Source organism: Colobus angolensis, unplaced genomic scaffold (assembly GCF_000951035.1).
Source record: "Colobus angolensis palliatus isolate OR3802 unplaced genomic scaffold, Cang.pa_1.0 Scaffold131, whole genome shotgun sequence".
NCBI classification, from domain to species: Eukaryota; Metazoa; Chordata; class Mammalia; order Primates; family Cercopithecidae; genus Colobus; species Colobus angolensis.
In genome coordinates this window covers 6,028,133-6,055,821 of record NW_012114364.1, presented here as the reverse complement: position 1 = coordinate 6,055,821, position 27,689 = coordinate 6,028,133, and positions in this window count along the sequence as shown.

Genomic DNA, 27,689 nt, shown 5'->3' with positions numbered 1-27,689 from the left:
GCCTTGAGAACAGTTGAGAGTTGGATCTTAAAGTGTCAGCCAGAAAGATGAGATAAAGAGAAAAAACTGCACCAGGGCTTGGCCTGGAATACTATGTGGCATAGTATTCCATGGTGTATATGTGCCACATTTTCTGTAAAGGTAGCCAGGTTTGTGGGTAACTTGAAGAGGCAGAGAAGATAAGTCAGATAAGGATATGTGTGTAGCATTACCTGGGTAGGATAAGGCTTCTATAGAAACCCAAAAGCAGGCTACTAAGTCAATACTTGGACCTAGAACAGGAATTAGAAGTTGCACAGTCCATCCAAAGTCCCTTAATTTTATTTGCAGAGTAAAAGGGAACAGATAAATAAAATATCAAATAATTCAATTGTGTGTCAAAAGACACAGTATTAACCAGTTTTGTAGCTTTGAATAACTGTTTGGGTGTAGTTTTCTTCCTTATAAAATGAAAATAAAAATATAAAATTTTATAAAATAACAAGTTTGCACAAACTGATTCCTTATGTTCAGCTCTCATCTTCTAGGAATCTGACACTCATACAAAATCCTAGTTGCATTTAATTTTCCCCATGTTTCTTAATGGAAGAGGAGACAAATATCCCTCTAGGGAATGATAATTGGCAATGTCCAGAGATATTTTTGTTTGCCACAACTGGGGCAATGTTACTGGAATCTAGTGGGTACAAGTCAGGGATGCTATTGAATATAAACAGGTAAGACTCACAGCAAAGAATTATCTAGCCCAAAATTCAATAGTGCTGAGGCTGTGAAACTCTGCTACAGGTAAAAATTTCTTTGCATCCAATTCTTGTTTACTGATCAGTTCTACAGATCCTTTAGTAGAAAATATTGGGGAAAGTATTTCATTAGAGAGAATAGGCATAAGCAGGTATCAGAGATTTCTGGAGTAAAGCTTACCCTTGAAAATATCCAGTAATGAGGTGAGAGTGTTATGACCATGTTTATCATACAATAGCCATGGAAAAACTGTTATCTCCTTACTTCTCTAATGAGGGCCTATTCAGCAGTGGGAGTACATTCTGGAAGGCAGGAGAGATGGATTCCAGTGTGTTTGATGTTGTTCTGTCATTAACCAGTTGTAATTGGGGTAGTAACTTAGCCACTGAGATTTGGTAATTAGGAATACAGGAATAGAGGAATCTATTTTGCCTTCTATGAAGGTTGCTGTGAAAATCAAGTGAAAGGACATCTGAAAGTGGTTTGAAAGTTAAAAGTGCTATAAAGACATAAAAATTAATTCACGCTTGTGTTTCATAATATTTACAACATTTTATCTAGCTCAACCTTGCTACATATTAAAATGAACTCAACAAAGTTTGCATTCCAGTATGAAAAAGCATAGCATTATATTTTATGTAGAAAATGAAACCAAGTAAATTTCTGCTAAGAGTTGAGAGTCTAGTTTGGTAAATGTATCAGTTATCTATGACCACAATAAGCCTGCATAATAAACAATTACAAAACCCCAAGTGTCATACAACATTAAGCATTTATTGCTCACATGTCTAGAATCAGCTGGGGTTTATCCAGGCAGCTCTGTCTTGGCTTAGATCACTCATCTATCTGGAGGTTGGCTGGCTGTCAACTAACCGAGGATGCTTTGGCTGAGGCAACTGGCTCTGCTTTGTGTGTCTTTCATCCTTCTGTAGACTAGACATGGGTATGTTCTCATGTTGAAAGTAGAGGGCAAGCTTCTGCTTACATATTATCTGCTAATATTCCTTTGATCAAAGCAAGTCACCTGGCTGAGACCAGAGTAAAAGGCTGGGGGAACACTGCTATATACCTAGGGAGTGGACACTGAGTTACATGGCAAAGAATGTGAATACAAGGAGTGATTAAGATTCCAGTCACTTGGTGCAGTGTACTTTCAGAAATAGTCACTAGATTATAAGGTGTCACACCCAGACCTAATGGAGAGGATATGTATCACCCAGATTTTCTGGACTTTTAGTTGGATCAAGTTACTAAATATAACTGAGTTGACTCCTTTGTAGAGATAACACATATATAAGAAGGATGTGCACACATGTTCAGTTTTCAGAGGGAGGACAGTGGTAAAGACAGCAACTGTGTATTAATATTTGTGCTTTCCTTTCTCTCTGAATCCATGTGGGGTCATCTAACTAGCTTTCTGCAATGGAATATAGGCAGAAGTAAATGTGTTGTTTCCAGTTTGAATTAGATGTTCATTCTCTTTTGTTTCTTTCCCTTTCTGCTGGGTGGAAACAAAGTACTTCAATGGCCTAGGAGATGGCAGAGCCACAAAACTGGGGTCCCTGAATCTCCATATAAAGGAGAGTCATCCACCAACCATTAATAACAGCTAGGAATAGTACATGAGTTTGAAATAAACAGTTGTGTTAATCCACTATAATGTTTAGATGTATTTGTCACATAACGTAGCATTATTCTAATGTAGCATAATTTTATCAATAACACTGTTATCAGTTTAAAACAAAAGAAACCCTAAAAATTACACATGGTCTTTCTTAGAAATTCAGTAAAGCTTCCTCCTCAAACCTGAGTATTCAAATTCCTAACACATTCTTAACAAGATTCTCACCACATCTCACTAATTATCCATCCATGCGAACATTTCTAGTGATGGTAAGCTTACCATCTGAACTTCTGAAATAACCATTTCTATTTTTAAAAACATTCTGTTTATTGGAAAAGCCTTCCCTAGTTTGAAGTACCGATCACTATCCATTTGCACATTCTAAATTATCAAGCATACGTTTATTCCCTCTTCTGAAGGGAAGATATTTTCTTATGTCAAGATATCTATAGATTCTACCTCCAAACTATAAAAAAAAGAAGTCTTTTCTTCTCAGTTTAATTATGACTTAAAGAAAATAAGTTAAACTTTAAACTTCTTTTGGGAAACCCAATAGCAGTAATTAAATACTAAAGCTTCAGTATACTTTCTAAATTGTGATAACCACAGGCCACCTTAACATTATGACAGGTTAATTTTCACCATGTAGTTGATACAACTAATAAATTAAGAAAAATTAAAACAAAGAATGAAAGTCACAGAATATGTGAGGTCAAAACCAAAAATCTGAGATGCTTAGGTGTTCCAAACATGTACTGGTAGAAAGAGACCACAATGCCATTTTACAAATATATGCATTTTATTATGTTCGGATTTGATAACATTTTGAGGTTTTCTTTCCAATGTTTTGACATGAAGAATAATTTGTGTTAACTAAGTCAACTAGAAGAATTTTTATGTAATTTCTAAGAAATTTCTGTTTTTTGAAGTTCTCTAACACCAACATCTTGGATCCATTATTTTTATTTATTCTTTTTCCCTCTCACTTGATTATTGGTTCAATTATGCAAAGCTTTCAAGAGGAAAGCTTCATATTGAAAACTTCTGACCTATGTGTGTTTTTACTAACCGAACATTCATCATTTTTTTCCCCCTTCTCTGACCTGCTAGAATGTGGTAGGTGGCGACCTCTACTGGTTATCAGATAATGTAGTCAAAGCCACATTGACAATTTCAGCAAATAACTTCTCTAAGATGCGTAGGAGAAAATATCCAGAATGCATTGAAAACTAAATGTTTAAGACAAATAACAGACTTTTGCTGATTTTAATATGGTTTGAAGGTCTATATGTAATAATTTCCTTAGTTCAAGAAATGTGTTTTGGTTTTTACCCTCATCTGTATTTTATTTATATTTTGAGAATAAAAGCATGGTTGCTATAGAGTCATCAGAACACATATTTCAGATTTCAAAAGCAATGCCTGAAGTTGCAGTTATGCAAAATAAATGAATTCTAGAGATCTTCGGTATATTATGGTGCATATAGTTAACAATATGGTATTGTGTACTTAAAAATCTAAGAGGTACATCTCATATTAAGTATTCATTTCACAGTAAAATTAAAATAAACAATGTTTGGTAGGATTTTACTTATTACAAAAGAAACACAAGCCTGTTGTAAAACATTCAAACACTCCAGAAGTGATACCAGTTTAAAAAAAAAAAAAAGTGTTTTTCTCCATCAGCACTTCCCCTAGTCTAACTTTCCAGGATTCAGATTAATTTAATCCGGGTAAATTTATTTTGATGTGTGTTTTACCTGCTTTAGGTCCTAGGCTAAGTTCAGGTGGATGGAATTTAAGCATGCATTGAGTTTCAGAGTAACAGGGTTAACGAGTAAAAAAAAATTAAAGACACCTCCTTCCATTCCCTTAAGGAATTGAATGCTGGAGAAGATTGCCTGATAGTTTTGCCAGAGGGAAGACTTAACTGATTCTTTCTCCTAAAAATGTTAGAGTACTAATATTAATTTTCAAAAGGATAGGAAAAAGAACAAAGTGTGCTTGAATATAAGTATCCTAAGTCTAGGTTTTCCAAGTTCAGTACAGGGAAAAAGTCAATTTTCAGCCTTTCATTTTCAGTGGAAAACTGCTCAACCAGCATAAATAAAATTAAGTTCTTTTTTCATAATAGACCAATCTCTTTTTAAAATATCAAAATCACTGAATAAAAGGATTCTTAAGTGTCTGCTCAATGACCATTTATTATTAGACATAACTCAAGGCGATGCCAACAAAACAAGGAATCTTAGTAGTTTCATGGAGTTTATGGTTTGATTTAACCTGTAAAAAAAAAATCTGATACTTAAGAGGTTTTCTTATTCAGGATGAAAAAACAGAAAGCTGAAATTAAGAATATTCTCCACGTGTAAATTAGAAGTCTTGCTAACATTCAAAACATATTAATAGTTATGATACAAACTACTCAAAGCTTGGTTAAAATCCTAGCTATGTCAGGTCCTTGAAAATAGGAAAAAAAAAAAGAAATTTTATTCCAAGGAATTTATTGAATGGGTACAAAATAAAACACCATTTTCCAACAAATGTAAATATTCACTGAAAGATTTAATCACTTTGTCCTAAATTACAGGTATTTGCTCTTTAGTTAGACATTGGAAGCTTTTGAGTTAGATTTTAATGGCTGCTTAGGGTAGAGAACTAGCTCATGTTAACAAAGTGAATCAGGCTAGAGGTTTTCAGTTGTGGTTCTGCAGCCCAGCATTGCTGTGCCACAATATTTTCACTGGTCCACAGTGAAACTAGAACACTATGATAAATGAAGATAATTTTTCATGAAGCTAAGTACATTAAATTTAAAGACCTGCACTTTAAACTTCAAACATTTGTACTGTCAATTATCTTTATGAAAAAATAATAGAGTAATATTAAAATTGATTAAAAATATTAAAATTAAAACTGATCTTATTCAGAAAAAGAAAAACTTGACAAGACTTGCAGTGCCACCTCTCATACTTTTGAAATTTTACTTATTTTTAAAATCCTAAAGCCCATAGGCACTGCATTTCAGTCTTCCACTCTTCTTTCAGAACAGAGATCTTACTCTAATATATAAGGGATGAATCTTCTGATCTCAGCTTACTCAGGTTGTAAGTACAGTTGGCACAATACTTAGAAAATTCCTCATTTAACCTAAGGAAAACTGCAAAAAGAACATGTGACTTACCATAAATCCAAAATAGTTATAGAACTGCATTTTGTGGAAAGGATTTTTTTTCCTTATAGTTTTTGAGAAACCCTGTGAAATCCACATGTATATCAATGGGATTTATCTTTCAGAATTGGGAAGATATGTTTTGTCAGTCATAAATGAACTTTAATCCCCATAGATTCAAGTTTAATTCAAAAACACTCTCTCTAGAGCTGCTAAATTTGGCAACTCACATTCTCCTCTCCATATGCTATCCTTAGAGAATTCTACATACATTGTCCATAATGGTTTCTACTTAGGATGTCTGGAAAAGTAGATATTATGGTCACAGAAGGGCCATTAAAGGGAATTTGAAAACAGATCCATTAAGTTGAAGTATTCAATTGTAAGAGTCTTCAACTTGGATGGACTATGCTAATTGATATTCAAGGAATAGCTCCATCTGCCCGCTGCTTATATCATAGTTTCTAACTACTCATGCTTGTATCAGTTACTAACCTGGTTTGGTATTCTCCCTGGAGAGAGAATTAGCAGAACACGGTGTGCATAAAAAACACAGCAGATAAATAATGAATTGCCCCTAAATGTGGACTTTATTTCCATTCCATTCTGTTGTTCAGAGCCTTCACTATTTCAAATAGCCATCTTTTTTTCATTAATTACATCAGCTCTGCTTTTGTTATGTCTTGTTGGAAAAGAGAAAAGAAAGTTTCCATTATTTCTCTTTTGACTGTGGAATGAAGCAGATGGGGCATTTTGCAAACATTCAATCATATCTTGAAATCTCTGGTCAGTTTTTGAGTGGATTTAAAAAATACTTTTCTGTATTCTTACACTACCTTTCCCCAAATTCGTGTTTTTTTCTCTCTGCTCATCTTTTGTGGCCTTATCCTTTTTCCCCCACCTGGCTCTCATTTTCAAACCTAACAGTTTTCAAGAGAAACAAAAGTTTCCCAAAGGTTCCCCAAATTGGCTCTGTCTCAGCAATACAGCACTATTTTTGAGTTTCTCTTTTTTAATTCTAAAGTTACTTTTCTTCTGTTTAAAGGATCTTTAGGAAACAGTCTCTCCTCTGGAGTGTTTACTAGCTGCTCTCTGTTGGACAGCATTTCTGAGGTCCTTGTCATGTGGCACTCAGCTAAAGATTAACTTGTAGTTTTAGCTACTGAGCTACCTTTCATGGGATAGTAGTCTCAGGAATAACACAGTGATAATATTTGCTTGAATATGGGCAGTACATACCCATTTGTTGTCTCATTTGACTCTCACAAGGATCCTGCAAAGCAAAGAAGACTGTTATTATTTTTCCCATTTTACAGATGAGGAAAATATGGCCCTAAAGAGTTACGTGACTGGTCTAGCAAACTCTGTGTACTAGTAAATGGTGGAACAGAAAGAGGAATGCTGCCCTTCTGTCCTTGGTGTTTTCTCCCAATGTTTTTCCTGGAAACTCTTTCTTTAAGATGAGAAAACAACAACACAAACCGTCTTACTGTTGTTAAGAGGAAAGAGTGAAAGAATTTGGATAAAACACTTAGATTAATGCATGGCAAGAATAATGCATGGCACTTAGTGAATGCTCAACAAATGTTAATTATTATCCTTTATGTGTTGTATAAATGTAACAGATAAATTGGCAGAATGGCATACAAATGTAGCTGCTTTCCTTCTGCTCACAAAATGATATAACAATCTACAAGGGAAACCTTTAACATAGTCATTGACTAAAACCCAAGGATTGTAATTTGATGTTTGGTTCCAGTTGAACAGCAGCAGCAGCCTCCCCACCCTGGTTTTACCCTCCCTTTCCTCAAGGAAAAGTAATGTATAGATTGATTCTTCTATACAATGAAGCCAGCTAATCCAAACAACATGATGCACAGCCTGGAGAAAAGATTCTGGATTCGTATCATGTCTCACAATTTACAAGTTGTATGGCCCAGTGTGGGCAAATATTTAATCTCTCTGTGCCTCAGTTTTCCTATCTGTAAAATGTGACTATTAAGGCCTCTCAAACAGGTTGTTAAGAGGAGTATAATAGGAATCAATATGAGTATAAATGATGTTTAATTGGAAGTCTTGACCATGGCACCAAGATATGATGGATATTGGATATGACAGATGCTCAAAATGAAATGTACAAAGAAAATATTTGGGTCCATTGGTCCCATGAGCCCCATTTTCAGCTGTCTTTTACACAGAGCAGGGATATGAAAGGACCAGAAGAGTGGGATTTGGGGAGGATTTATCAAAAGACTTTCTTAGTTGACAACTGGAGGGGTATAGTGGTGCCGTCTCCCAGTGCTAGGTCAGGTGAGAGGGGCTTGGCAAGATCACTGAGAGTATAACAGGTGTTCCTGGACCTGTGGACTGAGCCCTACCTCAGGATTGAACAAGTAAAACAGCTGATAACAACAGAGCCGAGGGCTGCTCCTGAGAAGTGACTGCACCTGTCTTGTCCAATAGTAGGTTCAAGGTAATTGGATCTCAGGAGGTAGAACTGGTTGTGATATCAACCTGGAGTTGTTCTTAAAGGGATCCCCTCAAGTACATGGTCCGCCAGGGAAAGGAGACTGCAGATACAGCAACTATACCAGCCAGGGCAGGAATGCTGGGGAGGACGATGCAGATGCACCAATGTTAAAGGCCTGCCCATGAAAGGGGGGTTGCAGTTGGAAGGTCTTGAGGGAGTTCCCAGAAATTAAAAGGATCCCATGAGAGAACACATCAGCATCAAATAACTGCTTCACTCCTTTAGTATCTCCCTGGAGAATATATCACTATCTTACAAAAGTACCCATCAGGGAGAAATATCCTTTGTACCTTATCTCTTTCCATGACTCTTCCTTCCTTTGCGGCTCTCTCCCGCTGCAAACAGCTTACCAAAGACAGGCTCTGGCCAATGGAAGTGAGGAGGCAGGAGTGTTTCCACTTTAAATCAGGCTCAAACTCTTGATTATAACACAATCATGGATGTTTTACATTATAAATTAGATTGTGTTTGTGATTTAAAGTGACTGCAGGACTACCATCTAAGTGTAACCAGTGAAGTTATAAGCTGGCTCAAGATTTCATCCATATAGGGAAAAGAATAGCTCCATTGTGCTTTACTAAAGAGAAAAAGAGACAAAAATAAGGCTATTTTGTAATAGTTTTCTGTAATGCATGTTATCTCATAGATTTGTGGGCAACTCGGATCCCTGAAGTTATTTTCATAGGAAGTATCCTCACAAGTCAGGTCTTCCTCATCCTGCAGTTACTTGTACAGGATGGTATAATTTTTTTTTTTTTTTTTTTTTTGTGAGACAGTCTTGCTCTGTCTCCCAGGCGGGAGTACAGTGGCGCGATCTCGGCTCACTGCAAGTTCCGCCTTCTGGGTTGACGCCATTCTCCTGCCTCAGTCTCCTGAGTAGCTGGTTCTACAGGCGCCCACCACCACGCCTGGCTAATTTTTTGTATTTCTGGTAGAGACAGGGTTTCACCATGTTAGTCAGGATGGTCTCAATCTCCTGACCTCGTGATCTGCCCACCTGGGCCTCCCAAAGTGCTGGGATTACAGGCGTGAGCCACTGCACCCAGCCAGGATGGGATAAAATTTTTAAATAACCATATTTTTATCTCTCTCTTCACCTTTAGTACTTCTCAGTGGGGATATTCCTTTTGCTTTGTCCCATGGTTTCTGATTAAGATTAGTTAGATAAAGAACCTTGAATATAGTATTTTCTCAAAGCTGTTAGTATTCTTTCTTCTTTAATCTGCAGGCCTATTTTCTTACCTACAAAATAAAAATTTTGAATGAAAAAAATTAAGCAAATTTAAAATATTTAAAGTCTCTCACCCAATATAGAATAGACAGCCATCAAGTTTCTTCTTGATAACTTCAAGTGGTAACTTACTACTTCTCTAAACTATTGGAAACCTACAGATGCCAGAAAGTTATTTCTTAAACTAAAACAATATCCATATTCATTTAATTTTTATCAATTTGTTCATCTTTTACTCCCCAGAGGAATACATCTCATGCTTAACTGACATTCTATGGTTTTCAGTGTTTTCTCTCTTCTACATGGTATTGGAAGACAGTTACATCTTCCTTAGTTGGACACAAGGCCCAGGTGTAACCTAAGAGTTGAGCCCACTCAGCTGTCATAACACGTATCTTAAGTTTGTGGTCAACTCAAACCTATCAAGTTATTTTTATAAGAAAAATCCCACAAGTCAAGTCTTGCTCCTCCTGTACTTGTGCAGCTGGTTACTGAAAAAAAAAAAAGAAAAAAATGTATCATTTTTGACTCTATTTTGTTGGTTTTACTCTACTGTTCCAGGCTTTTACAAATATTTGGAATCCCCTTTCTGAATCAGAAGAACTGACTTTTTTTTTTTTTTTATTTGAGACGGAGTCTCACTCAGTCACCCAGGCTGGAGTGCAGTGGCGCGATCTCAGCTCACTGCAAGCTCTGCCTCCTGGGTTCACGCCCTTCTCTTGCCTCAGCCTCCCAAGTAGCTGGGACCACAGGCGGCCGCCACCACGCCTGGCTAATTTTTTGCGTTTTTAGTAGAGACAAGGTTTCACCGTGTTAGCCAGGATGGTCTCGATCTCCTGACCTCGTGATCTACCCGCCTCCGCCTCCCAAAGTGCTGGGATTACAGGCTTGAGCCACCACGCCTGGCAGAAGAACTGATTTTTATTTATGTATTCATGTATTATTCACTTTTTAGTTTAGAGACAGGATCTTGCTCTGTCACCTAGGCTACAGTGCAGTGGTATCACCTCAGCTCATTGAAGCCTCAACCTTCTGGGCTCAAGCAATCCTCTCATCTCAGCCTCCTGAGTAACTGGGACTACAGATACATGATACCACATCTGGCTAGTTTAAAAAACAATTGTAGAGACATGGTCTCACTATGTTGCCCAGGATGGTCTCAAACTCTTGGGCTCAAACAGTCCTTCACCTTGGACTCCCAAAGTGCTGAGATTACAGGCAGTCAGCCTAATTTTTATAAAGTTATTTTTTTCTATCCCATCTTTTACCTTTGATAGTTTGTAAGAATTATTTTAATTCCCCTTTTAAGCCACTGATACAAGATTTGAACAGGAAAATTATTCTTTAGTGAACATTCTTGGATATGTTGATCCTTGTGTGTTCTGAGTGGATTTCACCAAGGCATATACCCCCAAAAGGAATTACTGTATAAGTTGTGAACATTTTAATTTTTATTAGATATTGATAAATTACACATTCTTTAAATAAGTTAAATATAAGCAGTATGGTTGCAATTGACTTTTCTTATGTGAAGGAGTTTTTGTTCTAGAAATTACTGTCTCTACTGAATGTGCATAATGTGGGCCATGGAATGCATGTGGCAATGGCCCATGGTGTCCATTGTGGGGGGAGCAGACTTCAAGGCCCAGATTCCCATGGTGAACTAGTGGTGTCATCATCAGACTGGCTTGTGGCATGATTTTGGCTCTGGTCTAACTTTGTTTCTTTTCACATTCTTAAGCCTGGTGTTTCTGTCATAAGGTCCTTCTATGAGCTAGTCTTTATTCTTTTAATAAACTCAATTTCTGTTTAAACATGAGGACAGAATTATTTTCTGTTGCTTCCAGTTAAGAGAATATTGTAACTATTTTCCCATCACTACTTACCCTCTCATTTCCATTTTTTCTCCTGACAGTTTCGGGGCAAGATTAACACCTCTGTTAATACTCATATTCATAGATATTTAGACATTCCTATGAGCTGAAGACCACTGTCCCAAATAAAATACACTCAGTTCCCTTTTCTTTGAAGGCCCCTGCAGTTTCTTCAGCTAGGAATTTAGCCGTGATGAAAAATGGGGTTTCACAGCTCTTCTGAGGTCTACATTCTTTCTTTTTCTTGTTTCTTACTTCTTGTTTCAGTTAGATTTTTTTCCCATGTTTATTGCTTACACAAGCAAAAAAACAGAAATATAGAAATAAGATATCAATGGCAGTACTCAAATTAGCAAATTTGGCAGTGGTCAATACTTGGAGGGGAGAAGGCTGCACTGTAGCTCTTTTCCTGTTGGGAGTGCACATTATTGGCACCAAAGCTGAACATGACTTCATGCTAATTGACAAAATATAATGGTAAGAATGCATTGTGTGCTTGTTGTCCTGCTGGCGTTAAACTCCTTTCTGGCTCCTTTAGGTTGCTTTGCATATTTATACTGTAATCCATTGATTATAGATCTTATAATTTGTTTCTCAAAGAATACTTTTCTTCTACTCCCTGATTTTTATGGAAAGGAATATTATTGTTTTTGCTACATGGGTGCATTTGAGGAGTATTTTTAACAAATTTAAAAAGTGGTTGAATTGGGACTCTTTCATTAGTTCCTAAAACCTATACCTTAAAAGGCTGAACTTCAGCATTAAGCTACTAAAAAAAAAAAAGGTATCTTAGAGTCTTCGGTTTCTGTAGAAAGAGTTCTGAGAAAAGCATCTAATCAGAATATCTGAAGGTAAGCCTTCGGCATAGGTTTTTTTTTTTTTTTTTTTTTTTTACAAACTCCTGGAACATTTCAGTACATAGCTGTGATTGGGAATTAATGGCCTAGTAGGTTTGTAACACTGGTGGATTTGAGTGATATTGCCTTCTTGGCATTCCTTTCTCTCTCTCTCTCTCTCTCCTGGTGCAGGCATCTGATTTCCTTTTGGGAAGCCTCCCCTCCCCATCCTCCGCCTATTGTTCAGATGGGGCTGACCAAAGGCTAGGGGTTGCACGGGTAGATAAGTAGCCCAGGCTTAGCCAATCACTGCATACATTGCCTTTGCCATAGTAATTGGTTGAAGGATAAATTTCTGACCTAAGCTAGGCCAGTAAGACTCAACTGCAACCCTTTTGTTAGAACTATGGGGAAAGAAGCATTCCTCCCCCTGAAATTTCACTACAATTATGCACTAGGATCCCATGTTAATGGGAGGTGTTTAACCCCAGGACTTTTCAGAGACATGATATTTATATGTACGGGAGCCAGGGAACTACTGGGTAGAAGAAGGCAGTCCCTGGCGAGGGCCACACCTTCAAGCCTGGGACTGTGGCCCAAAGTGAAAACATGTATTCCTGTTTTTCCACTCAAATGTTGCCTTATGGCCTTCCCCATGCTCCATCCTGTATCCATAAAAACCCCAGGCTTCAGTGGCAGAGCTGCAGTGTGGCAGAGTGGCAGAGAGGGAGAGATGAGGCAGGCAGACATCAGAGAGAAGCAGCTTGACTTCAAAGGGACAGCTTGATGGCAGGACTTTGAAGAAGAGTTTGGCCTGGGACAGAGGAACTCCAGGGGAAGACTACCTTCCCACTCGATCCCCTTTCCAGCTCCCCATTCTGCTGAGAGCCACTTCCACCACTCAATAAAATCCTCCACATTCACTACACTTCAATTTGTTTGTGCAACCTGATTCTTCCTGGATATCAGACAAGAACTCAGGTACCAAGCAAGAGGGTATGTGCAAAAGGATATCACCCTGACCCTCCACTGAGCTGTTAAACACTTAAGTCATCCGTGGATGGCAAAGCTAAAAGAGCACACTGTAACACACCTGCTCTGGGGCTCCATGGGTTACAGGTACCCCACAAGATGTTGCCACGGGACCACACAGAGTTCTACTCCTGTTGGCACCCAAGAGCACTCATCCTGCCCTCTGCACCCACTCACCTGCATGCTCCCCCTCCTGTGAGGGGTTGAGAGCTGCAGGCTGAGTAAAGGAGCCAACCCCTTCATGAGTCCTGTGAAGAGATCAAGGGAACTATCTCGTTTCAATGAGTCTTTGTCTATTCAGGCTGCCATAACAAAATACCATAGAGTGGATAGTTTAAACAACAGAAATTTATTTCTCAATGTAATGGAGGCTGGAAATTTCCTATCATGATGTTGGGAAGGTAGGTTTCATTCTGAGGCCTCTTCTCTTGCCTTGTGGGAAGCTGCCATCTTACTGTGTGCTCACATGCCATCTTCTTTGTGCATGCTGAGACGGTGAGAGACAGAGTGAACCAAAGTGCAAGCACTTAAGTGAGACTTCTGGTGTCAGTTCTTATAAGATCACTAATCTCATCATATTGGGTCTCTACCCTTATGACTTCATTTAACCTTAATTACCTGTTTATAAGCCTTATCTACAAATATTGTCTCATTAGGGGTTAGGGCTTCAACATATACATTTGGAAGGGATACCATTCAATCCATAGCATGATAATTCCTTCCCCTCTTTTCTTCCTCAAAGCATTGCACTGAATTTTCATCACTAAATGTGACAGAGGTCCAAATGCTATAGCCACAGCTGTTGACCTCAGCACTCAATTCATTCTATTCTTTCCTCATGTGTCTGTTTGCCTTCCTAAGCAGACCAGTGCAATGGGAGCAACAAGCCGTTAGGATGGAAAAGGCCATAGTGGTGGTTCAAAGCAAGGCCTCTGGAGTCTGGCTACCTGGGTTTGAATTCCAGCTCTGTCATTTACTTACCCTCCCTCTGTGGGAATGAACTCACCTGCAAAATGGTATGTACACAAGTCTCTACCTTGAGAATCATTATGAAGATCTGATGCATTAACATTTATAAATTACCTGGAATAATTGCTGGCACCGTGCTGTAATAATTTTCCTCCACAGATCTGAGTTAAATCTCTACTTGTGCACTTACTAGTATATGACTACACGTAAGCCAACTTTCCCAAGCTTCTTTTTTCTACCAAGTAAAAAGAGGATGAATAATCATTTTGGGCAATAGTACATATAAATTTACTAGCACACGTCCTGCCATAGTATACACTCAATAAATGATGTGTGAACAAATGAAAAAATTGCAGTTAGAGAATGAAGTTCCCCTTTTTGTCTAAAAATTTTTACTTTAAATTTAAGCATATTTAATTTTGGGTGCTTAATAGATTTATTAGATTGATCCATTTTCTTTACTTTAGAAAGCGTAAGTCACCTAATGCTCATATGTAATTACATAGAAATGACAAGCGTGCCCAAATGAGACAGAATAATTTAGTTGAACATTTGATAATCGTGCTCTCCACAACTCTTATGAAATCTGTTGCTGAAAAATATGAGGGCAAAGTGGAAGCCTAACATGAGCTGTGTAATTAGCAATTATTTGGATGCATTAGTTTTCTGAGAAACTTTCTGTAATGGAACAAATCATAGCCTATGACAATTATACTCTGTGTACTGAAAATAAAGACCAAAATAGTAGAATGGATTGCCTCTTTCTGACTGATTTAGTCAAAGCAAGGCTTATTCAAAGTCAGGACTCTACTTGACTTTAGATGAGCTTTATATAAATGTAACTCCCCTTTAGCAAAAAATATGATGATGATGCTATTTTGCAGGTGAATTCACAACGTAAGTAAGTTAAATCTTTCCACTTTGCCTGAGTCTGTGAGTGTTAGAAGCTGAGTTCTCTTGTAAGGGAAATGGATTTGTGTACCAAATAGACTATAAAGGTTGAGGTTTTGTTCCCGTAGACTATAAAGGCTGAGGTTTTGTTCCCAATTGCACTTAAAATTTTTCTATTTAAAAATAATTACTATAAAAGTTAATAAAGATGTGTTTAAAGAAAAAGTTAAATGCTTTATTTTTTCCCACCACTTCCTTATCTGGTCTTAACTGCCTGAGGTAACCAATATTATCCATGTATTTCCTTTTTTCATGAAAATGAAATTATATTGTAAACTTTATTCTGCATTTTGCTTTTTTGTTGTTGTTGTTATCAGTACGTGATGGACATCCCTCCCTCAGGGCAGCACATGTAGCTAAACACATTCTTTTACATATAGACATCATAATTTAAGTAAGTATGCACCAGAATTTATTCACCAGGACAAAGTTCTTTTCAGAGTTTATTTTATTTTTTGTCACCACAAAGATGCTAATAAACACGCACATATTCCTACATTAATGAAAACATGAAATAGGATTTCTCTAACGTACAGTGATTTTAGGGTAAGTTAAATTCCTTAAACATAGTAGAAGAAAATAATGACCTTTGTCTACAAGAAATTTTGATGAGAAAAATAAGAGAATGTGAAGAGTAAATTTACGTAATTTAAGTCAAAAGTGATCATATTCATATTTGCAATGTGGTACTTGTTACAATCAACCTTAATAAATCATTTCTAGATCTGTGAGGAGGGCCATAAAGTCTCCACCCTCATTTGAAGGCCTTTGGTAGTTTCTTAAAGTGTGGTCCCTGTAGCCACACTGGTAGGGATCACATGCATGTTCACAGCACGGATTCCATTGCCTCAACACCCAGAGACTTTTATTCAATGGGTTGGGAGTGGGGCCCCGGTAGCTTCACTGTTCAACAAAAATTTCCCAGGTGGAATTCCTGGGTGAAACCTTCCACCTGTTTTTTATGGTCCAGAGCTAAGTATGGTTTTTATATTTTTAAAAGGTTGAAAAAAAATCAAAAGAAGAATAACATTTAATGACATGTGAAAATTATATGCAATTCAAATTTCAATGTCTATAAATACAGTGTTATTGGAACACAGCCACACCTATTCATTCCATATAGCCTATGGCTGCTTTTGCACTGCACCAGCAGAGATGAGTAGTTGCCACAGAGACAATATGGCCACAAAGCCAAAATATTTACAATCTGGCCCTTTACAGAAAAAGCTTGCCAACTCCTAGACTAGATGATCTCTAAGGTTGCAGTCCTGAATTTCTGAATGTTATCTTATTCACTGTAGTTATTTACCTCCTTCAATATGCAAATACATTTCCAGGCCCTAAAACTGATGCAGACTGATGGAGGTGCAAAGTAAGGGTGAAGGTCAGATACCCTTGGGACAAGTATCTTTTTACCAGTCACTTACAAATTAGGAGGTGACATGAGGTGAACACAGAATAAGTGAAACATTAGTATAATCAGAAAATAAATGAGGACTGCAACAGTGAACACTTACATGGTACATTATATTTACCAGGCACTATCTTCAGTGCTTTCCACACATTAACTCATGTAATCCTTTTGACAACTCTGATGTAGGTACTATTTTTATCCCCTATTTATGTTTGAGGAATGTGAGGCATAAAGAGGTCATAGCGAGGCAAGAAGCTTGCCCCAGGTCATATACTTAGAAGTAGCATAATTATAATTGAAGGTAATCATGAAGAATTTAAACTGAGGCAGTTTAGCTGTAGAGTTTGTGCTTAAAACTGCTAAGCTGTTACTATGAGCAATAAGGTAAGAGCAATTTAAGGGTAAAAATTGTATCTGAATTCCATTTGAAAGTCAGGGGAGGAGGACACCACCCTTCAATAAACATGTGTCACATTATTACACATGGTCACAAGATCAGATATTTTCAGGGCCCGTTAGGAGCATCAATGGGTTAAGAACACAGCCTCCCAAACTATAGTTCCTTTTCCTACTTTTGATAGCACCATGGAAACAGAACTTCTACACTGTAAGAAAACAGCTGCCTAAGGAGTGATGATAACTGGTAGTTGCCAGGTAGGGAAACTCTCTGGTGTGGTGGATGCTGTGTGTGTAGCTGGGGAGCACATGCCCCAGGGAAAAGGGGCCTGCTACTCATCTCTACTTTTTTTAATGACATGCAGAAATGAGAGTTATTTAGACTCCTGTAGAATCATCTGCCAATATTGAAGAATTCTTAATTCAAAGATGAAAAACAAAGAAAATCCATTGTCTGTGTCTAACAAAATAGGACTACAGGCCACCAGTGTGTAACTCATGGTTTAGCAATTTTCTCTAGGCTAAATCATCTCTATTCCAAACCTTTCCATACAGCTCTCTAGGCCCAGACTTTAATCAGAATCATGGCTGCCTCTATGAACTGGTGCCAAGCTCTACAGTCATCTTCAGTTGATGAGCATTACAAAATTACTTTCAGAAGCTGGAGTCCTACCTGGAAGATAGTTATGCTATGATCAAGGCTAATATCCTCTTCATGTTTATTATAAGAAATATCTGCTTTACATTATATTAGAGTCGACAATCTTTACCAGGACTGGCAGCATTGATAAGTGCTTCCCCTTAACTGAAAAGCATATTTTCATAGCTTTTTCAGGAATATCTTGGTGTTTTTGTTTTGTTTTTTTGTTTGTTTTGAGATAGAGTCTTGCTCTTGTTGCCTAGAATGGAGTACAATGGCATGATCTCGGCTCACTGTAACCTCCTCCTCCTGGGTTCAAGCTATTCTCCTGCCTCAGCCTCCCAAGTAGCTGGGACTAAAGATGCCTGCCACCATGCTCAGCTAATTTTTGTATTTTTAGTAGAGACAGGGTTTCCCCATGTTAGCCAGGCTGGTCTTGAACTCCTAACCTTAGGTAATCCACCTGCCTCAGCCTCCCAAAGTGCTGGGATTACAGGCATAAACCACTGCATCCCGCCCTTTTTAATTACACCATAATCCATTTTCTTAGTTAATCTTCAATCATATAATGCTCATTTCATTGACTATAATAGCTCATGCACATTCACTAACGGCCCTAGAATACAATACTGTTTTTTTTTTTTTTTTTTTTAATTTAAAAGTACTTCAGAGCAGAGTATACAACAAGGAAAAGAACATAACAGAAAAACGCCAGTTGTTTAGGTGAAGTGAAAAAAATATTTCAGGTACTGTAAACTGGAGTGATAAATCATTATGAAAATAATTAAAAAACATTCATCATTCTGACAGTCTGAAATAGCATTTAAATTGTTCAAACATTTTACTAAAAGTCTACCTAAAGAACTTTTCAGATTCTATAGGAAACAATTTTTTAATAAAACAATATTTTAAAATATTTTCCATGGGCATCTATTCAGAAAAGTAGTGCCTCAAATGGAATTTTAAAATCAATCAAAATATATTGCTCAAATTTGACATTTATGTGTTTTGGTTAGAGTTCATGGACTCTGCACAAAGTAAGCATTATTTTGCATATTTTCAGTTACTTTAAATATATAGTATCATAAATAAGGGACAAGTTGTCTTCAGAAGCCTGCCTAAGAGTTTGGAGTGTGAAAAACATGGTATTTTGGCATTCAAAAGCAATACTCAAATGAACACTGTTGCATTAAATGCTTATATAGAAGCACAAACAGGACACTGAATTAAAAAATGTGGAACTTTAAAAACATCCATTTTTTCAAAAAAAATCACAAAACACTAAATATAATGCGGTATTCTGGATTAGGTCATGAAAAAGAAGACATTAATGGAAAACTGTTGAAATCCAAATAAAGTCTGGAGTTAAGTTAATATGGTAATATTCCAATGTTTCTTTTTTACTTTTGACACATACGCTGTGGGAATGTAAGATATGACATTAGAGAAAACTGGGGTAAGAGGTATATGAGAACTCTTTTTTCCTACTTTTCTGTAAGTCTAAAATTATCTTGAAGTAAAATGTATATTTAAAAATTACAAAACAATTTGTAAGAATATTAATCTGTGCCTCAAAGCATTCCACAGAATAGAGTAGGTTGATAAAATTCACATGCCATTAAGTATCATTTGTGTATATACTTGTAGGCTGTGTGTGTATTGTAGGGGTATAAATGACGGTGTATGAGCAGACTTAACATGCTTAGATGTTTTCCTCAGTTGTTGGTCCTGATGCTCAAAAGTTAAAAGCACAGAAATGAGGGTGGGAAGTGAGTTCCTAAACATTTTATGAATAGAATGCATTTGAATAGTTCTGTCTAAAATAAGAATGTAAATAGATGCACAATAAATACATATATATACACATACATATATATATATACACATATGTATTTATTTTTGTGTGTGTGTGTATATATATATATATTCCCAGGAATTCCTTTCTTTAGCATTATTTTTTTAAAAGATAGGTTACAAGTGAACTACTTTCAACTTTTGTTTCTTTGTGTGTGCTTGATTTTTTTTTAAAACAGTTTTGTGCCTCTGTGGTATCTTCAAACATATACCAATAAAAATGATGATAGTTTGTTTCCAAACTGTAAAAAATACAACTGTGTGCTAAGTTCTATCTCTTAACCGAATCAAATACATTGTGGTAGGTTTTCCTTTTGCTGTGCAGAACAGAGGCATTGATGGGTACAGTAGACATACGTCAGCATGTTGAAATGAAATTAGTAGGTCTGTTGCCAGGCAGGTCACCTCCAGCCAACACACTGCAACAACCAGCAAAAGCCAAATAAACCACAAATAAACATATTTTTAAAGATACCATAGTAAGAAAATAGAATGAACAAAAATTCCAAGGAAAGGAGAATCACTCTGAAATAAGCTGGCAATTTTTGGTTGTCATTTTCCCTAGTGGCTGAGGATTGATCTTAACCCAGCAGAGAGCTTCTGCTGGGGGAAAAGAGATGCTGGCAAAATTTTGAGCTTTCCTGTGGGGCTGATAGACTCAGTGAGAAAACTGAGGGGCCTCAATGACATAAGATAATGGTGGAAATGCAAGTAGAAACTGTGCCAAACAACATTTGGATATGGTGAGACCTCAAGAATCAGCATTAGGACATACTGATCCAACGGACGAAGATTTCATGTAGAAACAAAGAGTGGAGCAGGTCCTAGACAGCCTAATGCATATATATTATCACCTCTTATGGCCTCAGCAGCAGACTGTGTCCCTCTTCCACCTCTGCACCAACACCAATTCCTATGTCAAGTTTCCAACAAATGGAAATCATTGGAAGAGTACCTCCAAGTTCAGTGGTGATGGTATTGTGTGAGCGAGTTGGAGCCTAGCTCTTTCCTGAAGATGAAGAAAGCAGATGGAGGAAGCACAGGAAAAAATAATCTACGAATTTATTATCAGGTGCTTAGATGTTCCATGTTCCACAAGGAAAATGTACACCAGTGGTCAAAAGCCCTTATGACCTCTCCCTAGATGACAGCAAGACTTTATTACTGTGGAAGGGCTTCAATCGTGTAAATTAAATGGCTATCACTGTTTGTTTGTTTTTTTTTTTCTAAATAAAGATAAACTGAGGACATTTACCTTGAGGGCACCAGAAGCTAATTTATATGTAAAAAGCTGTGTTAAAGAACACCAGTAGCAGCTCTATGCTACGAATTGTGCAAAAGTGATCAAAAAGCAGTGCTGCAGCTAGTAATTCAGAGGCAGAAACTTTTTTTCTTCATGGTCTCAGTCATTACTTTTTTTTTTGGTTTTAAATTCCAATATTCTTGGCATCATTCCAACATGCATTGTTCTAAGAAAATATGAAGGGAGTGTCAAATTATAATTTCTTGGAACACTTAATTTGTCACCAGGAAAGAACAATGTAACTCTGAGACAGTAGAAGGATTTACTTCTGGGACTGTTAATTTTAGTGAAAGTGAAGAATAAAAATTCAATGTTATGACCTTGGGAAATATTTCATTCTCTTTATTTCATCCTCATCTCGATATACAAACAGCCATAATTAACAGTTTGGGGTTTATTTATTGCAACAAAGCAGATATGTGGTGCATGATTTAATCTCTAAAAGCAATTTCAATTTGGCCTATTTGTCTGTCATTTAGGGTGTGTGCTCAATTTAAAATGGTTTTTGCTTGCTCAAGTCTCTCTCACACAAACACTCTCAGTGATCAAATATTTAGATTTATATAAAGTTCTTGACACTAGCAATAAAAAGGCAGCATTTAAATAAACTGCAAAATGCCAGAAAGGCCTAAGAAAATCAAATATAATAGTAATGAACATTGCTAGTATAGGGAAAGAGAGTGGAGAATGTTTTTATTTTGCTTTGCTGACGATACATACTGAGTTTTCATAAATAAAAGGAAGTCATGTGTCCTAAAAAAAAGTCTGTCAAAGTTGGCTGGTTTTATGTGCATCACAATATTTTGTTTAATGAAGAACTCATTTGAATTTTGATTAAAGCAATTAATAGAAAATACGGGCCCTTTTAGGAGTAATCTGTGGCAAGTTTTTCAGATTACAAGGAAACATTCAATTCATACATTTTTATTCTTACAAAAGATTCTAGATAAAGAAAAGTAAAAGAAAATTATAAATATCAACAAATATTTTTTCAAACATACTTTTTATCATTAGATGTACCATTATTTCAGATTTATAGAACAGATGGTTTATGAGAACACTATACATCTGAACATAAATCCATTAAAAATATTAGCTAGATCCATTAATGTATACAACATCTTTTTCACATAGATCAGTTAGAAAGTTTAAAATAAACAGCACTTGCCACATATTAAAACATAGTATTAGTTGCAGATGATTTTTAGAGTCAAGTTAACTTTTAGGCTGGTTTGGTTTTCCCTGTACATCTTCTACATTTTCTTCATTGTACTTGTCAAATTGTAACAATTGAATAATTGTCTAATTTTTTATATGTCTTTTCTGTTACATTTTGCACCCCAGGAGAGTTGGAACTATGTTTCCCTGTTCACTACTCTAAGCTTAATATTTAGGTCACTGCTTATAACATAGAGGCGCTCAATAAAGATGTGCTTAAAGAATATAGGATTGAATGATCTATACCACGAGTAGGCAAATTATGGCTCAAATCCAGCCTATTGCCTGTTTTTTACAGCCTTCATGTGAAGAATGGCTTTTCCATGTTTAAATGGGCTGATTTTTTCACATGGTTAAATAATCACCTAAATGATAGATCCAATTTTGCCTCTTGTCCCATAAATCCTAAAGTATTTTACTATCTAATGCTTTAAGAAAAGGTTTTGTGACCCTGGACTAGACAAGCAATGTGTCATACAACTGTTGTGATGATAAAAATGTTCTATATCTGTGCTGAGCAGTAGGATGGCCACAAACCACATGTGGCTATTGAACAAATGAAATTTATCTAGGATGACCACACTTTTAATTTTATATTAATTAATTTCAATAATTCTATGTGGCCAGTAGCTAGTGTGTCAGACATCAGCAGATCTACATATGTAAAAGAATAGACTTCATGTAAAGACATTGAACAATTACCTGAAGCTCAACTCTAATACAAGGAAAACTGTAAAAATATGTGTTAACTTGGCAGTTAGTTGGTCTTTCTCGCAATAAAAAAAAAAAAAGGAAATAATTAATTATCTACCACCAGTTCATTAAAACAACTAATGTTATGCCAAAATGTTGAAAATGCCTAAAGTTAAGAATTAGTTTATTTAATTTGATAGTTACACAGGAACTCATTTAAAATAAGCAGTAGTTCTTCATTCCATAAACTGTAGATGAGAATTGTTTTGGATAAGGAAGATAATGTTAATGTTCTATTAACAAATAAATGAAAGAAATTGCCTTTATGAAGATTTTAACATTTTTCTTTGCATTATTGGTTTAACTATCAGTTATTTGCAAGGAAATTCTTAAAACACATAGAGTCCTATTAAAACAAAATGTGCTACAATGCAGTAGGCAAATATTAGAGCACATAAACATGCTAAAACACCGCTATAATCTAGTAGTCGCCCCAGACCGTTAGAATTAATGCAGGTATTAAAGTGAACTGAGAGGTAAAGATTCAAACTGAAGACAGAAGTTTACAACACACACATCCACATATGATTTCAAGTCTTTAAGATGACAAGCACTTAAAGGGAATTCTGAAGTATGTGCTATTTAGGATTGAAATTGTTTGGTGCTATTATTTACAACACTTAAAGTAAGTAAAAAAGGGAACATTAGAATATATTTCCTTTTCATGCTTACACTGTTTCTGACATGTCCACGTATGAAATTATATCTTCCCAAGTAAAACTACTTTGGCTGCACTTTTTTACTTCAAATGATTTTATCATTAGGGAAAAATTCAAAATCATGGCGGATGAATAATCCCTTAATGCTCTTCCTGGCTAGCAAGTAATTTATCAAAGCAATCCAATTTCCAAATAGCATAGAAACTCAGTAAGATGCTGAGCCAATGCATCTGTTCCTCTCAGTATTTAGAGCATGAACAAATGCCTTTCCTCTGGGTAGGGGGAAAACCTGAGCTTGAATTCTCTAAAAGGGCAGTTTAGCTTTAGTAACACTAATAACTAGCAACTCATAATTTCTCTCGATAAAACTTTAGGATTAAAAAATTCAGGTTTTATTGAAAAATAATTTACATGCAGTAATACTGACCCCTTTTAAGTATACAGTTTAGTGAGTTTTAACGAACACACAAGTTGTATATCTACAACCAAAGTGAAGATTTGGGATATTTTCAATCACCGCAGGAAGTTCCCACATGTTTCTTTGCAGACAACGCCTTTCTTCCCTCACAATCCACAGGCAACCAGTGATATGTTTTCTGTTTCCACAGCTTTTCTAGAATGTCATATAAATGAACCATATAACATGTAGTCTGTTGTGCTTGGCTTATTTTACTTAGCCACTTAGTATAATGGGATTTTGAAATTCACCCATGTTGTTGCATATATTGGTAGTTTGGCCCTCTTTGCTGCTCAGCTGTATTCCATTGTATGAATATACCACAATATTTTTAGCCACTCTCCTGTTAATGGAATTTTGGCTACTGTGAATAAAACAGCTATTAACATTTGCTGTGTGAACATATGTTTTCATTCCTCTTGAGTAAATATCTATGAGTGGAATTGTTGGGTCATAGGGTAAGTATATGTTTAACTTTATAAAAGCCTGCCACATTGTTCTCCAAAATAACTCTATTGTTCATATTCTCATCCACAACATATTAGTGCTCTGGTTGTTCTGTATTGTGTCCAGTGATTAATGTTATAAATTCTTTTAACTTTAGCCATTCTATTGGCAGTATAGTGATATCTCATTGTACTTTTGATTTGTATTTCCCTTAATGACTAATGATATTGTGTATTGTTCCATTTGTTTATTGACTATCTGTACATCTTCTTTGGTGAAAATTTATTCCAACTCTTTGCCTTTCTTTTTACTGAGTTGAATGTTTTGTTATTTATGTATTCTGCATGCAAGTTATCAGGTGTGTGCTTTGCAGTTTTTCTTTTATCAGTGTACGGCCTGTATGTCATTTTCTTAACAGTTCTTTTGAAGAGCAGACATTTAAATTTTTGACTAAGTCCAATTTGTCAATTTTTTTTGCTTATGGTTTGTGCTTTTTGTGTCCTGAGAAAGCTTTTCTTAACCAAAGGTCACAAAGATTTTCTACATTTTCATTAAGAAATACTTTAGTCTGTCATATTATATATCTTACTATGTATTTGAAATATTGTCAGAGAAGAAGTATAAGGCATTTCCAGACTGTCAAAAGGTCCATGGTCCAGAAATAGTTTAGCTATGCCATTTTTATTCCCATTTCCCAGGCCTACTACTCCTTAGGTTGTCCTTTACCCTGGGAAGTACATTACAATGTCTTTAATGCTTCCATGTTGAATACTGCATTATAATCAGCTTTACCTTATCTTACACAGTTTAGTTCAATAAACCTTAATTGAATGAGACTGGACAAAGCTCCATGTCAGAACCTGGAGATTCAAAGATGAATCAGATGATTCCTATCTGTGAAGAATTCACATCCAATATTGTAAGTAGATACATAAATAGGCCATGACACTATAATATTTATGTGCTCCAGTAATCACATATGAGAGTGACCTAGATGACGTTCTTACCCCTTTCTTGCGTGGTGGTAGAGGTGTGGGCAGAATATCAGGAAATGCTTCCCACAGGAATTGATGTGCATGAGGAATCCTGGAGAGTAACAAGGCATTAGTAGAGATGAAAGAGAATGTTTCACACAAAGGAAACATGTGCAAGCATCAAACTCAACTCTATGCCTACAGTTCTGGGGCAGAAGAACTGCCAAGGGAGAAATAAAGAATGCATTGCCTGCCCCCAGTGCCCTCAGGATACATTACATTAAGGAAGAAATCATCCTCAAAATGTGGAAGCCAAAGCACGTTCCCATTCTTGACTAGAATATTCAGTTTGTCCTTTACATTCCATTCTATGAGGCAAAAGTTCTTTCTCTCAGTCCCTTTTCCCCAGAAACCGTGAGAAGGTGCAGAGCTGTTGAATGAAGAAGCCTGTTCATCAGGGCCTCCTCCCTGTTTCCTATGCTCTTTCTCAACCCACACTCAGTGTGCCTCCTTGGCCTTAGCAATTTCCTTCACTCCTGGACTGAAGGGTGGCACACATTTGTGCACTTAAATACCACAGTACAAATGGGAGGAACACCTGGCTACTAACTCACAGCCCCAATTTCTCATTAAGTACCTTAGCCCATGTAACCCAGACTAGCTAGAGCAGTGAAGGTCCTCTCTCATCCTTGATTACATGCATCATTTATTACATCCTAAACAGAGATGACTACGTTCCAATTTCAACTGTCCTTAAAACCTTTCTTTAGGCTCACAGAAAGAGCAGCAGCAGCTTTTCCTCAGCTAATTAGAGACTAATTGACTCTTTAGCACTGTTATCGACTGTGAGAGAGCCCTTCTTGCCTCCTGTCTGCCAGCGTACTTGGGACCATGCCTCTGTGAAGGACTCCAGTTTCTCTTTGCGAGTATCAACGTGGAGCAAATTCCAGTTGCCTATTCCCTAGTATTCTTGCTAAGATACATATGTAAATAAAAAGTCTTTATATACCTGAGAATTTATCTATGTAGTTCAAGAATTGTCTTCTTTGCTTAGTTATCCTACCTTTGAAGGTTTCTGCTTCCAATTGTTGAGGTGATGTTACATCTTTCTGAGGAAGAAGACGATACCCTTTTTTGTCCTCCGTAAAAGAGCTTTGTATGGTGTAGGGTATGTGTGTATCTGTGTGAGCATTTTGAATTATGACCACTGCATTTCATGACTTCGCTTACCTTGAATTATTCTTTTCTCTCAGAGGATGAACTAATTTATTTTTTCCATAGAGGATCAGTGTGTTAATTTCCTTCCTTTCCTCCAAAGCATATTCTGAATGTTTTCACTGCTAGGCATAGGACAAACAGTTAAAATGATATATTTTCTGCTCCTCCAGGTCAAATAGAGGGATGCAAAAGTTTTAAAATTAAGTGTAATAAAGTGCTATCGATGTTGTCATAGGCATCTGTACAGTGTATAGTTGGGACATAATAAAAAGATAGCGATTTCCTGTAGAGGCAGGATCATAAATATTAAAGGACAACATAGGAAAGTGTTGACAGGAAGAGAAAGGGAAGTTAGCTTTCCTGGAAGGGAGACCAGGGAGAGCAAAGTCCAGATGGAGGGAACAACTTGAGATGTTGTGGGAGTCACAGAAAGTCTGGATAACTTGAAACCTGGGGTTAGATGGAGTGCAGCAAAATATTATGTTGATGAAATAGCCAGGGGAAGCCTCATGGAGGATTTGAATGCCATGCGAAAATGTTGAGGGTTTCCTGTAAGAACATGGGATGGCCACAGAAGAGTTATGAGCAGGGTTAGGAGACTGATGCCAGGAAACTAAAAGAGCAGCTCAGAGGCCCTGAGTTTAGACAGTAGCGGTGGGACTGGAAGAACAGGGAGTCAAAAGAAATGAAAAAGGTATAATGAATATAACAATGTTTAAGTTAATTAAAAGGACAGAGATTTCTAGGATGATTTTTGGTTTTCAGCTGAGGGTTTTCTTCACCAAAAAGTATTAGAAAAAGGGAAGGTTTGACAGGAAAGTTCCATTTTAGATAATTTCATTTTGAGGGCCAGTACAATGTATTTGGGGAGCGGCAATGTTCACCAGGCAGCTGGATAAGCAGGACTCGAACTCAGGAGAGAGACCCTAGAAATTAATATCTGGGCCTCATCAGTATATAGGCAGTATGGGAAGCCATGGCCATGCCCCTTGGAAAGCGAATAGGCTGAAGAAAGCCCAAGGTCAGAGCCCTCAATGAATAAGACTAATATTTAAAGGAAAAATAGAGAAGAGTCTGCAAAGGAGGCTGGGAGACAATAGATAGTGAATGGAAAGGAAAAACCATAGGAATAGTGGTTCTTTGGCTTCCAGAAAGCAACTCAGGTATCAGGTGTTCCCTCTACCTCCTTGGATCTTATGATCTTTCTGTCTGTATTGCCTTGATCTCTCCTCTTCTCATGATCTCTTCATATATAGTTACTAATTCCCCATAACATTGGTTTCACATGGTCAAACATTGTCTCTGGAGTTTCTTTATACACGTGACCTTTCAGTTTCTACCCCACGTTGTGTCTCGCCCCGCCTCGCCTCGCTTCGCCTCGCCCCGCCCGGCCCCG